Consider the following 14,807-nt stretch of genomic DNA (forward strand, 5'->3'; position numbering starts at 1 on the left):
CCCCGCCGCGCTGCCCCCGCCCCTCTCTGCGTCCCCGCCCCGCGCCCTCGCCCCCTTGGCGCCCCACCTCCCGGGCTCTCCTACGGCCCCGCCCACTTAGCGCCCACCCGACCTTCGGCGCTTCGGCGCTCACCCCCGCGTTCCCGGTTCACCGTGGACCCCTACCCCGTACCCCCCGCGCCCACCCCCACCGCTGCGCCCATCCCCGGCGCAACCTTGAGAACCTCTCGAGACTCCCGCCTCACCCCCGCGCCCTCCTCGCGCGATCGAGCCCTGCCCGGGCTGCCCCACTCCCGGCGAGGTGAGTTCCGCGACCAGCCCCCAAAGCTGCTTGTAAGTACTGATGGGGGAGGGTCACCTCAGACGCCACCCGACGAGGCAGGCTAGTGCGGGGAGTCGGGGTACAGAGGCTCCCCCTCGGGGCGGGCAGGACGTCGGGGAGGTTTGGCCGTGCTGGTGATCCCACCGGCGGTCACCGTCCCCGGAGGCCAGGATCCACCTGGCGGCGTCCGCGCTGACCGAGGTGGGAGGAGGCGGGGCTCTGGAGGCACTAGTTCGCTCCGGGGCGCGCTGGCCTTCTCAGTAAATGGCAGTGTCCAGCCGTGCCGACAGCAGCCAAGAAGAGCGCCAGGTCCACTTTGGGAACTTCAAAATGCGAACGAACACGTCTTTCAGCCTGGCTGTGAACGCGAGGGTAGTTCTCAACGGAAATAGCAGAGTGGAGAACGGGATTATCGCTCAGAAACTGTCCATCAGCTCTGAGGCGAAAATAAACACGATTCACACCTCAGAGAGGGAGAGAAAAGAGAGAGAGAAGCAGGCTCTACCCTTTGGAGGAAATAAAAATGACAGATGTTATAACCAGATTAGAGACAGAAAAGGTAAAAACAGAAGCTAGGGACCGATTTGCAGAGACCACCTCACTGCAGATTGAAAACTACTGCAGTATATAGAGAGTGGATAAATTTAATGCCCATTGATCGTTGGTTTTCATTATAAAAGGGACTTAATTGTTCTAAATGTATTCAATAGGATCACAATTATAAAGTGTTCTGAGCGCTTCAGGCATTCAACATAAAAGAGCCCTGCACTTTTGGGGGTTTTTCCCCTTTAATCTACCACCCCCCTTAAAACCCTCTCCAGAATCAGCATTCTCGCTGGACCCTTGCGACAGGGTGAGACCAACATGGAGAAGCCCCAGCGCAAGCAGTGTGATTCAAGGGTATCAGGAAAGCTTCCCACCCCACCCAGTGCCCAGAATTTTCCTTCTCATCACCGTGCCTCACCTTCCACTAATTGCCTAGTTCCCTTTCCGGATTTCAGGGATTCATTCATTCGCCTATTTAAACAGTGGGTTTCTGGGAGAGTTACAGATTTGCTGGTGCCGAGACTAAGGGAGAGGAAGATGGGACATTTGATCTTTGGTTCACACCCTGGTGTCCTGCAGTAGCTAACAGAAGTCACTGAAGTGAGGTGTTTGGAGGTTCAGTTATGTGATGGTACAATAAGAAAAGAAATAATTTCAAAGTATCTGGGCACTGAACTCATTTGAAAGCACGTACTTGAGATAATTACGGATGGCAAGAAGGAAAGAGGCTTGGGGCCAGCGGGATAGCAGCATGAGATCCCTGATGCCAGGACGAGAGAGACAGTTTACATGATACAAACCCTACAATATTAAAGGCAGCTTCTGTGTTCAGATATATACTCAACGAGATGAACACATTGAAATTGTCCCCTTTATATCAGTTGTCCCCTTTATATCAACAAACAACATCCAGTGTGAATAGTCGAAATTTCTCCAGAATTTCTGTGGTACTGATTAAGACTTTGTTTGTATAAACCCAAAACATAATTATGCAAGAGCCCACCAAATATTTTGACACCCATGGGGCATGTCAGATAGTACCTGCTTATTCAAGTGCAAATATAAGGTACCTTTTAAGGTTCATGCTTATATCAGGAATGAAGTAATTTTTTAAAACTTCTGAAAATATGTGTTTTTGCTTTAATTCAAGTCTGAAACACCAGCATTCTGACCTCAAACCAGAATGAACCCCAGCCATCTCTTATGCAGCTAAATCAGTCTTTTTTTGTTTTTTTCTCTTGTGTTTTGTTTGTGCACAGGCTCTTGGAAGTCAGAAAATACAGACTTTTTGTTTCTTTTTTTGTCACACTGCGCGGCATGTGGGATCTCAGTTCCCTGACCAGGGATCGAACCAACAACACCCACGTTGGAATGTGCAGAGTCTTAACCACTGGACCGCCAGGGAAGTCCCAGAAAATACAGACTTTTAATTCAGTGCTCTAGTCGTTAACCCACACGTCTTCTTAGACTTTTCTGTAGGTCAAGGTCCAGGACCTGGGCCTGGGAGCACTGGCCTCACATCTGCTGACACTGAGTGGATCTCAGCTTTGTCTCCCAGCGTTTTCAGCCAGGAGTGCGCTGTGAGCTCAGAGTGAACTTTCAAAGACTCACCAAGAGGCATTCTCATCTCCCTCCCCCCTGTCCTTCCACTAATCCAGCCACTTCATCCCACCCCTAATTCCTACCCACTTGGTGTGTGCTTTCTGGAACATCACAGAGTCCTTCTGTGCTTTTTTATAATTCTAAAAGTTTAATAACTTAGGTTGTGGACAGAACAGAAGGAACCTGAAAAATACATTAAAATGTCGATTGAGCTTTCTTTTTAGAGCTGATGACCTTAAATTCTGCTAAGCAGAGAGAAATTTGTCTTCTTATCCATGGTAAACATTTTTCGCTTGTGTCAAGACCTAAAATTAGAATACTTTGAGAGCAATTGTGCAATGTATTTAGCCTCAATTTTAGCAAATGTATTTATTTCAAGATGTAATTTCTTATGTTTCTGTCATTTCTAAAACAAGTTATAAATTAAAAAGTGTACACAGAGCCTTTCAAAGGTCTTTACATGCAACTGTGTAGACACTAAGTGGGACTAAGAACTTAGCATGTAATCACAGATTCTTCTTCCTTTTTTTTTCCCCCAGGAGAAGGAAGGATTTATTACTTGCAGGAAGTAAGGAGAGCACTGCAGATCTTTCCCAAAGCATTGTCTCCGCGGATTCTTTCATATAGTTTTTATATATAAGAAAACTATATGAAAGAATCTTGTAACCTCAACAATATTGTGTTGAGTCAGGGACAAGGACAAGGCTTTTCGTAGCTGCCATTGCACCTGACGCAATGCTAGGCACCTAGGGGTATTAAAAAAATTTTTAAAGAATGTATCATTAGACGTAACTTGTTGAATACCTACTATGTGTAAACCACAGTGCTAAGCTCTGTGATGAACAGAAAGATGGGTACATAAAGAGGTTCAATCCATGACTTCAAGTCATTTACAGTCTATCAGGGGAGACGACATTGTCATAGAAGTAGAAAGCAAACACTGGCAGTCCCAGCAGGGAAAGATTCTTCGTGGGGATTCAGAAAACGTATACAAGGAGCGTGTTCATTTAAATTGGGCTTGAAGGGTAAGTAGACTTTCGGTGAGTGAAGACAGACCAGGGAGGGATGGGAAGAGTCCTAGTTGGTTGGAAGGTGGGTTTCATTTGGGAGACAAAGGGCAGAGAGGTGAGAACCATGGCTCTGACCTTAGACCAGGGAGGGTTTCAGAATGCACGCTCGGAAGTTTGGACTCTACTTCTTAGGCAGGGAAGCTATTGAGCATTTTGAAGCAACACAGCCTGAGCCTTAGAAGATCTTTCTGGCACTTGCATATCCAGCAGGTTGCACGTGGAAGCAGAGGTTAGAGGCAGGGAGAGTAGTTGAGAGGCGAATGCATCTTTGAATTGAGAGGAAATGAAGGCCTGAATTAGGTGGCGGAAAGCAAAGGATAGGAAACGGAAAGCTAGCACTTGATAGATTTCTCATATATTTTTCCCATTTGACCTACACAAACTCTGGGAGATGCGTATTAGTTCGAGTTCCATCTGACGAATGCGGAATAAGGTAGCTGACTTGCCTAGGTCTTGCTCATCTCGTAAATGATGGGACCTTGCCAAAGGCCACTGTCTTCTTACCGGGGAGATGCCAGAGGCAGAATCCGAGGAGCTGTTTGGTTGTGTAAAGGCTGGACCAGAGTGGGCATTTAGAGGTGACGGTTGAAACACTTAAAATGGAAGAGATCACAGAGAGAGCACCTCTCAACCAGTGTTTGGAAACACTGTCACTCACTAGCCCTTTGAAGTTAAAAAAAAAGAAGAAAAAGATGCCAAAGAGAGTGCAAAACCCTAGAAAACGCAGTAAGTGAATTAGAACATGGGGGGGGCATCCGCCACAACCTTGATTTTCTGGGTGCAGGGCGAAGCACTAGCCGAGGAGCCCAGCCAGACAATAATGTGCCCTTCAGAGACGAGAAGGGACGGCCACCAAATCGAGTGGGAGAGGAGGAGTGGGTAGAGAGCTAGAGTGGTGTGTGTGAGAAATCCAGGCAAGAGGTGACAGAGCAATAGAGGGGAAGGGACTTCCCTGGTGGTCCAGGGGTTAAGAATCCGCCTTCCAATGCAGGGGATGCGGGTTCGATCCCTGGTCAGGGAGCCAAGATCCCACGTGCAGTGGGGCAAGTAAGCCCGCACACCACAACTACTGAGCCCATGTGCCACAACTAGAGAGACACCCACGTGCCACAACAAAAGACCCCGCATGCCACAACTAAGACCTGATGCAGCCAAAAAAAAAAAGATGAGCAAGTGAGTGGGAGGGGGAAAAAAAAGCATAAAGAGAAGGGGGAAATGCTTGGATTAATGTCATTTATTCATTTCTCTCTTCCTGCCTCCCTCCCTCCCTCTCTTCCTTCCTTCTTTGCTCTTTGATCTACTTTGTGCCAGGCAGTGAGCCAGGCTCAGAGATACAAATAAGTCACTCCGAGATAATGAATGAAAGGCTTTTAAGAACACGGTAATTATTTTTGTTAATGGGGTCCCATCCTCTCCGTAAACATCTGAAATGATCCGGGTCACACCGGATGAAACCTGTCCATTCAACTTGCAGACCTTCCTAACTTTTAGAAATAATTTTCCTCCTTGGTGGCAATTTAAAAAGCCCTTTTGGGCTTCTCTGGTGGCGCAGTGGTTGGGAGTCCGCCTGCCGAGGCAGGGGACGCGGGTTCGTGCCCCGGTCCGGGAGGATCCCACATGCCGCGGAGCGGCTGGGCCCGTGAGCCATGGCCGCTAAGCCTGCGCATCCGGAGCCTGTGCTCCACAACGGGAGAGGCCACAGCAGTGAGAGGCCCGCGTACCGCAAAAAAAAAAAAAAAAAGTCCTTTTACGTCCATGATCTCATTTATCTCCACAGGAGTCTTTACTTAGTCAAAGCTATGCCCCCAACTATAAGAATCCTGGTTCTGCTCAGGCGCTGCCCCTTCAGGTGGTTATAGCACAGCTGCTTTTCGTCCCACTCCTCTGGGATATTCCTGCTTCCCGTCAAACATCCTGAGGGCCTGCAGCTCACCTTTTGTGAAGACAATGGTTTTGAATTCTTTGCCCCCTTTATCAGTCTCCTCCAGACACATACAGTTTTGTCAGTGTTTTTCTTGAAAGGTAGTGTCCATATTAAAGTGAAAAAATTCCAGATGTGTTGGACAAGTTCTAAAGAGCATTGGACTATTTCCTCCATTTTACCATTGACTTACTTCTTTTTTTTTTTTTTTTGCTGTACGCGGGCCTCTCACTATTGCGGCCTCTCCCGTTCCAGAGCACAGGCTCCGGACGCGCAGGCTCAGCGGCCATGGCTCACGGGCCCAGCCGCTACACAGCATGTGGGATCTTCCCGGACCGGGGCACGAACCCGCGTCCCCTGCATCGGCAGGCGGACTCCCAACCACTGCGCCACCAGGGAAGCCCGACTTACTTCTTTTGAAGCTTAAAATCAAATTAAAGTTTGGAGTTGACACATCCCACTTACGAATAATATTGACCTTTAATCCAACTTTAGTTTTAACCCCTTTTCAAGTAAGTTGCACAAGAGAATAAATCTATCCCCATAAGTGTTAAAAGTTTTAAAGGATAAGCAAATATATGTTTATTTAGGCACAGGACATTCCTGGAAGGACATGTGAGAAAGTGGCTCCTTGCTTCTAGGCAGTGGGAAAGGGGGTTCTCAGAGGGAGGTTTTTTAACCTTTTACTTTATACCCTTTTGGACTATTTGCATTTTACATTAAATATGTGATAAAATTAAAGGTATAATTATATTCCTAACTATATTTAGTCAAGTATAAATTTTAATTTATAGAATTAAATTTTAACTTATAAAACACTTAAGTGCCTCTTTTCGTAAGAACTACAATTAAGCTGAAAGCTTATTTTTGTATGGTTGGATTTTGTAACGTAAATGCAGTACTTTCACTTATCTATAGAAATTTCAGCTTGTTTTATTCAACTGCATACAGTCCGGGAAAAGCTTTTTGATTCTTTAACTTAATACCTGTCTTACCCCAGAATTATCTCACCTGCCAAATTAATAAATATACCATTTATGGTGGTAAAGATAGTGGTAAAACCTAATATTGAGGGCTTAATATGTTCTGTGTACTGGGGTAAGCATCTTACAGACAGTATCTCTTTTACTCTTCGTAACGCTCCTTTGAGGTTGGTGTAATTATCCCCAGTTATGGATGATGAAACCGAAGTTAAGAGAAGAACGTTAACTTGCTCACATTCACACATGTGGTTGGTGGTAGTACTGAGATTTGAAATTAAGGTCTCTCTGACTCAGAGCAGATGTTCTTTTTTTTTTTTTTTTAATTGTGGTAATAAACACATAACATGAAGTCTACCCTCTTTACAAATGGTAAAGTGTACAGTACAGTATTGTTAACTCTATGCACTTTGCAGAGCGGGTGTTCTTAACCACTGCACGATCCAAGCCATCAGGGAAAACGATAAACAGAACAGGGTCAAGGACTGAAACTTGTGCCAGAGACCTTCCGCCAGTGTGACGACAGTATGTTGACTCACATTCTTTATGTATGTTATACCATCACCCACCCATGTGGGATATCAAGGGCTAAGAGTACCTAAAACTGAGCTGTCCAGTATGGTAGCCACTAGCCCCAAAGGGCTACTGAGCGCCTGAAATGTGGCCCCTCCAAACTGAGATGTGCTGAGCACTGGATTCCAAAGGCTTAATATGAAATAAAGAATGTAAGGGGCTTCCCTGGTGGCACAGTGGTTGAGAGTCCGCCTGCCGATGCAGGGGACACGGGTTCGTGCCCCGGTCCGGGAAGATCCCACATGCCGCGGAGCAGCTGGGCCCGTGAGCCATGGCCGCTGGACCTACGCGTCCGGAGCCTGTGCTCCGCAACGGGAGAGGCCACAACAGTGAGAGGCCCGTGTACCGCAAAAAAAAAAAAAAAAAAAGAATGTAAGGTGTCTCATTAACAACTGTTTACATTGATTGCATGTTGAAAAAATATTTTGGATACATTTGGTTACATAAAATGTATTATTAAAATTAATTTCATCTGTTTATTTTTTATGTGGCTATTAGAAATTTTATAATTACGTATGAGGCTTGCTTTTGTGGCTCGCATTGTATTTCTGTTGGACAGTGCTGGCTTAAAATAAGTCCTGAGTCCCCAGGAGCTTACAATTCAGATATACATATATGAAAGGGTTCAAAACATAAAAAGCGTTGTTGAATAATATACATGCCGAAATGGAATGCTGCAGACTACAGGAGTTCATACATAGGGATCATCAACAGAGAAAGGACTTGCAAGAAGAGCTGGACTTCTCTGGGCCTTTAAGGAGTTAAAAAGACGGGGCTTGCAGGACAGGGGCCCACATGAGCTCCACAGCAGGCAGAGGGAGACGGGGCCTGTGTGCAAGAATGAGGTTGGGAATGTGAATGGAGCAGGTAACTGAGGCTGAGGAACCCCACAGAGACCAGGTGGGAAAACGTTCAGAAAGGGCTCTGGTACTTGCCCTTCATCAGAGAGGGAGGACAGTTGTTTTTAGTGCAGGAATGATGCAATCTGCATTTCGATATCTTCAGGACAGAAGGTCTCACACATGTATTACTGAACCTACTAGTGCAGAGGCATGGAAACAAAGAGAAAAATCATTTTCCCAATAAAACATGGCCAACTGTCCAGTTAGTGGTGATAAGATAAGATGCTCCTGAACTTGATACAGCATTAAGTAGTGTGCGCTCTCCTGTGGGATCCCTGAAAGACCCAGCTCGGCTGGTCTCTACTGTCTCCTCTTGGAGTTAGACCTGATTTTATTTTATATATTTTTAAAATATTTACGTTTATTTATTTATTTGGCTGTGTCTGGTCTTAGTTGCGGCACACGGGATCTTTGGTTGCAGTGCACGGGCTTCTCTCTAGTTGTGGCGCGCGGGCTCTAGAGCACGTGGGCTTAGTTGCCCCGCCGCCATGTGGGACCTCAGTTCCCCGACCAGGGATCTAACCCATGTCCCCTGCATTGGAAGGCGGATTCTTAACCACTGGACGGCCAAGGAAGTCCCTAGACCTGATTTTATTACCAGTTTTCATCCAAATCCATTTGGGGAATGAGATGATTATGCTTTTGTTTCTTGGCCAGGAATCTCTTAATCCTGAAAATCTAGTGAGGTGACCCGACAAGAACAGAGTCCATCGCACACACCACGATGAGCTAAATCTGTGTTTTAGGACGTGAACGTGGCAGGGCTCAGGATGGATGGGGTCGGGGAGGGGAAGAACCTGACACAAGAAAAGAAGGAAAGAACAATTAAGAAGCGAATGTTTCTGTCCAGACAGGAGTTAAAGCTGGCCCCCACACCGAGGGCCTGGCTCTGAGGATGCAGATGGGCAGGATGAGAGAGACCTTTAACCAAAAGTAACATAGTATTTGATGACTGGTGGGATATAGAGACTTGAGAATCATCCTCAGAGACTGGCTATCTATGCATGCTTACTTTTTTATCCCGAATAAAGGAGAGTTGAGAGGATGATTACATTGGTCACTGGGACTGTCACACACAATAAAAGCCGTTCAGTTGACAAGATTCAAGTTGAAACAAGCCATTCAAAAGCCCCCTTTATAATGGCCAGCGTTTCCAAGAATCCTTTGGTTGGAAAATTATTTGCAAATCCCTTTTAGATAACAGCTGAACTGAAACTAAAAATCATGGCGTTTCCCCACTTGGCACTGTTCACTGTTTAAATGAATATCAAATAATGGGGTTAGAATTCACTGGACAGAAAGCTCTCAGCACACATTGGCCAAGAATCTACACAAAGAGCAAAGGGAAATTGGTATGTAAGTAGAATCGGAGCATCAGACAGAATTAATGCCGACAAAGTCGTCAGTGTTCCATGCAGCAGAGTGAAAGTGAGCTGTGCTTTCTTCAGCTCTACCAGTTCATCCAACTGCACGGCAAAGAGTGGTGTGATCTGGCCAATAGGTTACTACCTTTTTAGTTTTTCTGGTGGGAAGTTTGTTACCAAAGTTAATCAGTTAAATAGATGTATGCGCTCACTCCAGGCAGATTTATTAGCCATAAATGGAAAACAAGTTTTAAAGTGATGGCTTCTCTGTCATCTATCCTAGATACCCTGAGACCTACCATTGTTCATTAATTTTTTTCACTTTATTGGTTCGTTAACTTATTTTTTTTTATTTACTGTATATTAAATAACTACCATGTACGAGCCACTGTGTTATGTGATGGGAATACAAACAACAGTTTCTCCCCTCAAGAAGCACAGGAGACCAGCACATAAGCTCAGAGGTTGAATATCCCTAATTGGTCCTATGATTGAAGTGGGGTAGGCAAAGCCCAGTGCCCTGGGGGCAAAACGAGGCCCTGAGAGCTCAGGCAAGGAGTGACATAATGGGGTTTTGTGTCCATCTTCATCATTCACAGGTTCTATATTTGCGGATTCTGCATTTTCCAATTCGCCTCCTTGGTAAAATGTATTTGTAACCTCAAAAACAACACTTGCGGCAGTTTTGTGATCATCTGTGGACCTGGACGGAGAAGTGAAAAATCTGAATCTCCCAGTGTTCTCGTCCCCAGCTGAGGTGGAGCATGGGGACCGCTGCCTTCCTGTGTCAGTTCCTACTCTAAAAAAGTGTCCTTTTTGTTGTCTATTTAGTGCCACTTTTTTTGCATTTTTGCGCTTTTTGCTGGTGACTTTATTGTTCAAAAAGGTCCCCATGCTGAGTGCTGAAGGGCTGTCTGGTGCTCCGAAGGGCAAGAAGGCTGTGATGTGTGCTCTGGAGAAAACACTGTGTGTTTGTTAGATAAGATTGTTCAGGCGCTCACTGTGGTGCTGTGGCTGTGTAACATTCATTCAATGTTAATGAATGAGCAAGATGTATCAAGTAAGGTGTCCTTAAACAGAAATGCACGGAAGACAAGGTTAGGTACTGATTAACCGATGAAAATGTTATGTTCCAGAAGCCCTCAGGAACCTAAGCCTATATTTCCCCTTAGGAGAAATGGTTCAGCATTTGCTAATTCAGTGTGTGCGGCAACTTCATAGAACATCACTGCTGTGAATAAGAAGAATTGAGAGTATTTTAGAACAATCCCTTTGGCAGAGTTGTGGTCAACGGATTGGAGGTTTGTTGCTTGCTGTCCTTTTCAGACTATCAGAGCAGTTCATCTGAAAAGATGAAGGACGTAACCAAGGTAGTGGTGGTGAGGATCTATTCATTCATTTGTTCTTTCATTCAGTACCTATGTCTTGAACACCTGTTATATGAGAGATAGAGCAGAGCACAGGCAGACCAGGCGCCTTCATCGTTGGGTGGAGTGAGGTGGTCAGACCGCCAGGTATCAGTGACCGACTAGGTCTGAGGCAGGAAAGAGAAGCAAGGGGGAGCCCAGCTGTCTGCTGGGCAGGTGAAAGGTGCTGATTCTCCCAAAGAAAAGGATGGTGAGGAGCAGGAATAGTCTTTGAAGGAGACAGTGAAGAAGTTGGTTGGATACATACTGAGTTTCGAGGTACAGGGGACGCTTCCAATTAGAAGACCAGTGGCAGGTAAATATATGGGCCTAGAAATCAAGAAAGCAGTCACTGCCCCCTGTCCTTCCCAAGGTGGGCTCCAGGCAAAGTTATGAAGTAGAAGAAGCCCTCTCAGTGCTTGCCTTATTCTTGGAGCCTCTGCCCTTTGGGTAATCTCTTCCCATTCTGTATCATGATACTCAGGACATTTGCCTCCACTGGATGCCCACCCTACCCCCCTGGGGCCTCCTTTCCTGCTCCTTTGGGCCCAGCTCCCTTCTCTTCCGTATCCTTAACCAACTTACTTCATCCTTGATTTATAGTCAGTTTCTGGTTCCTCAAGTGCAACCATCCACCCACCAGACCTCCAGTCAAGTTTTAAAAGCAGTCCTGAATGGGAGCAGAAGTTCTAGGCAGTTGCCCGAAACCCACTCTGTTTTTCCTGTCTGGGTGTTCGACAAGCTGGTCTCCCTAGGGGCTGGACACCGGTTTCCATACCTGGCTCTGGCTCCCCTTGGTGCCCTGGCTTTGTGTCCTCCTTGCCTCGGGTAAGAAGCTCCTTGGTTCACGTCTGTCCTCTAAACAGGTCACTTCCTAGGCCTGCCCGAGGAGGATTGCAGAGACGGTTCTTCTAGGTGTCAGTTTATCGTGTAAACTAATGCTCTTGGGGAACAAGTGGCCCTGAGGAGTCCAATTTATTTATTGTTTTTATACATGTTTCATCTCCTTTACCAGTTTTAAGCTACCTGTTGGCAGAGGTTGTGCTCTGCTCAGCATCGAGTCATCCTCAGCATCAAACACAGGGCAAAGCACTTGGTAGGTACTGAGAAAAGATTTGTGGAATCAGTACTCAAAGTGGGGACTTCAGAGCAAATAAGGAGGGATGTCGTGGCAGGTAGAGTGGTAAGAGGATCTTTTCTTTATCCCTTAAACTGCCCCCTCTAGGCCACTACCAATTTTCCTCATGAAGCAGGGACTTTGATATCTTATCCCCAGGGCTGGGTGAAAACCTGGCCTAGGGTGGGCATTCAGTAATTATTTGTTGAATAAATTATCCCTCAATTTTGCTCTGTGTCTCTCCCAGGTTTTGTGAGGGATACAAAGAGCTTATGCATCAGTTCCGCACTCACCAAATTTCTAATCCAGGATATGTGCGATCTCCTTTGGGAGATGAAGGCTCTAACTTCAAAAATTTGTCTGAGGACTTCTGACTCTGGCCGGATGGTGTCACCGGTACCAGAGTTGCTCTCCCACCTTAATCAACTAGAAAACTGAACAAAACCTAGGAGACAGCTGCTTTTGGCTACTGGATAACAGGCAACAAGGGACTGTGGTCCCTGAGAGAGTGATCACAAATAAGAGAGTCCTGTGGTTGCCCTGGCTTTCCATCCAGAGGCACTTCCAGAATCCCAGCAGAGTGGGGAAGGCTCAAGCCTGAAGAGACGGAGATGGGTATGTGGAGAGACAGAGGCAGCTGGAACTCATCGGGCAGAACATGGACAGGAGAGAGCTATGCAAAGTGGTCCAGAAATCCGTGTGCGGCTACCCTGAAGCCTTTGCTGAACACCTGGCTGCCCAGGCATGGGATGTGATGACAAAGAACAATCGTCAGACCTCCCACAGGGCTGGGAGATGCTGAGATCTGACAACCAGAGGGGAGAGACTGGGTGAACACCCAGTGTCAGCAGGCAGTGGAGAAACCAGAGACTGACTTCTCAGTAACGGGGCTCTACTACCTCTAGGTAAAGGCATTTGTTGTATTTAAATGAACCAATCTTCTAAGAACTGGCTTACTTTTTAGGACCATGAAAAGTCCTAGTTCTAGTTTTCTTAATGTTTGTATACATAGCTTAACTATTTTCTACATGCCCAGATCCCACAGAGACACCCTGGCACCATCAGTTTGAGGCTTAAAGTTGGAAGTTTAGGCATTTTATTAGGAATAGTTACAAAATTAAAGCCTACCGTCAAAAGAAGATTAATTTTAATAACTTTTATTTGTGTAGCACTGTATGCTTTCTTTTTAAAGTATAGAGCATGTAATGCAAATTAAATGTTATTTTTTTAAAGTGTAAGTTATAGATAACACAAAGAAGAAAATCAGATGGCCTATAATGCCACCATTGACAGATAACAATTCTTTGTACTGTGTCCTTTTTAAAGAGTACTTTATCATACATTATCTCATTTGGTCATCACAACAGCTGATTACGCAGATGGAGTGCATATTATTATCCACATTTTACAGATAAAATTAAGTGGCTTGCATAAAGACACTCTGCTTAACGGCCAGGAAGCCAGACCTGGGCTCAGATACTCTGACTGTAGATGCTTCTAGTCCCTGGGAGTTGAAGTTCCCAATGAACTATTCCCAAAACAGTCTTCAGTTAGCTTTTCCATTAAGGTGGAAAAGAGGCCAAGAAAACAGTTCAACTGTAACCAGCAAATAAACTTTTTAGGCTTAAATAGTTAAGGGAAACCTTTCAGGAAAGTGAAGAGAAATGCATTCAGGAGAAATGCACTGAGACTCATCTTTCCCTGAGTCGAAGAAAGAGGCTGGGTTTCATTTCACTTTCGGGTAGCAGATTTTATGAGAGAGAGGAGGAAATCCTAATTTATATATCACACACTAGGTGAGAGAGCAAGGTAACCCTGATCGAGAATTACACTGGGATAATTTGAGGATGCAACTAAGAGGGGGGAAAGCCTGAAGTTTAAATTGTCATTTTGTAAATCAAAGAAGAATAAAGAATTCTCCCATTTCTCCAATCTGCTGTTTTTTTAAAAGCTGATTCCTCAGTGAATCTATCCTTCTTAAAATCATTCTTCCAGTTTTATTTCAGTCTTCCCTGCCTTTGAAAGCAGCATGGGGAATTCCATGCAGCCTAACTCCTTCCCAGACTTTGGCTAGTCCTTTTAGGTACTTAGCACCCAAAACGGTTTCTCAGATGTTAAGGTTGCCCTATCAGCCAGAGTGAGTTAGTAGCAGAGTAACTCAAATTCACACAGGAGGCAAAAAGGTTTGTCTTTGGCCTCATCCTCACCCTCTTTGCCAATCCTATTCTAAGAGAAATTTTCTGCTTAAACAAAAAAAACAACAAGGAAACTAACAAATGTCAGCAGCTTTACACTAGGTTCAACATTTACATCTAAAGAGGAACATGGGGGGATTCCCTGGTGGCACAGTGGTTAAGAATCCACCTGCCAAGGCAGGGGACACGGGTTCAAGCCCTGGTCCGGGAAGATCCCACATGCCACGGAGCAACTAAGCCCATGCGCCACAACTACTGAGACTGCGCTCTAGAGCCCATAAGCCACAACTACTGAGCCCATGAGCCACAGCTACTGAAGCTTGCGTGCCTAGAGCCCATGCTCTGCAACAAGAGAAGCCACCCCAATGAGAAGCCCGTGTACTGCAACAAAGAGTAGCCCCCGTTCGCCACAACTAGAAAAAGCCCACATGCAGCAGCGAAGACCCAACACAGCCAAAGATAAATAAAAAAATAAGTTTATAAAAAACAAAACTTATAAAAAAAGAGGAACATGGGATGGGTCACCAACACTTGGACAAGGTGGGTGGTCTTCACTCTGGTTCAGGGCCCCCCATGCCTTACTCTGTTCTTCTCGAATATGCTCCCATTCGTAACTGGGTTTTCTGCTGAGGGTAAGAGTCCTTTTTGTTTCCAAAACATTCCAAAATCATGGACTGCCCAAAATGCATATTTACTCTCTATGCGTATATTAACCCTCTTATCTGGAGCTATCTGGCAAGCCCTGGTGAGCACAGTGAATTCTGCCATCGGGGCAGATTTTGCAGCTGTCAAGAGACCATGTTTTAGAG

The 14,807-nt window shown here is 45.6% G+C and overlaps 1 long non-coding RNA gene across 1 annotated transcript; it reads left to right on the plus strand.

Moving 5' to 3' along the window:
• Positions 1–48: 48 nt before the first annotated feature.
• LOC117197321 (uncharacterized) lies at positions 49–13,735 on the plus strand. The gene is made up of 2 exons (XR_007471280.1): positions 49–333; positions 12,051–13,735. It is a non-coding gene; the product is annotated as an uncharacterized LOC117197321 (long non-coding RNA).
• The last annotated feature ends 1,072 nt before the right edge of the window (positions 13,736–14,807 follow it).

This window comes from Orcinus orca, chromosome 14 (genome assembly GCF_937001465.1).
Source record: "Orcinus orca chromosome 14, mOrcOrc1.1, whole genome shotgun sequence".
NCBI classification, from domain to species: Eukaryota; Metazoa; Chordata; class Mammalia; order Artiodactyla; family Delphinidae; genus Orcinus; species Orcinus orca.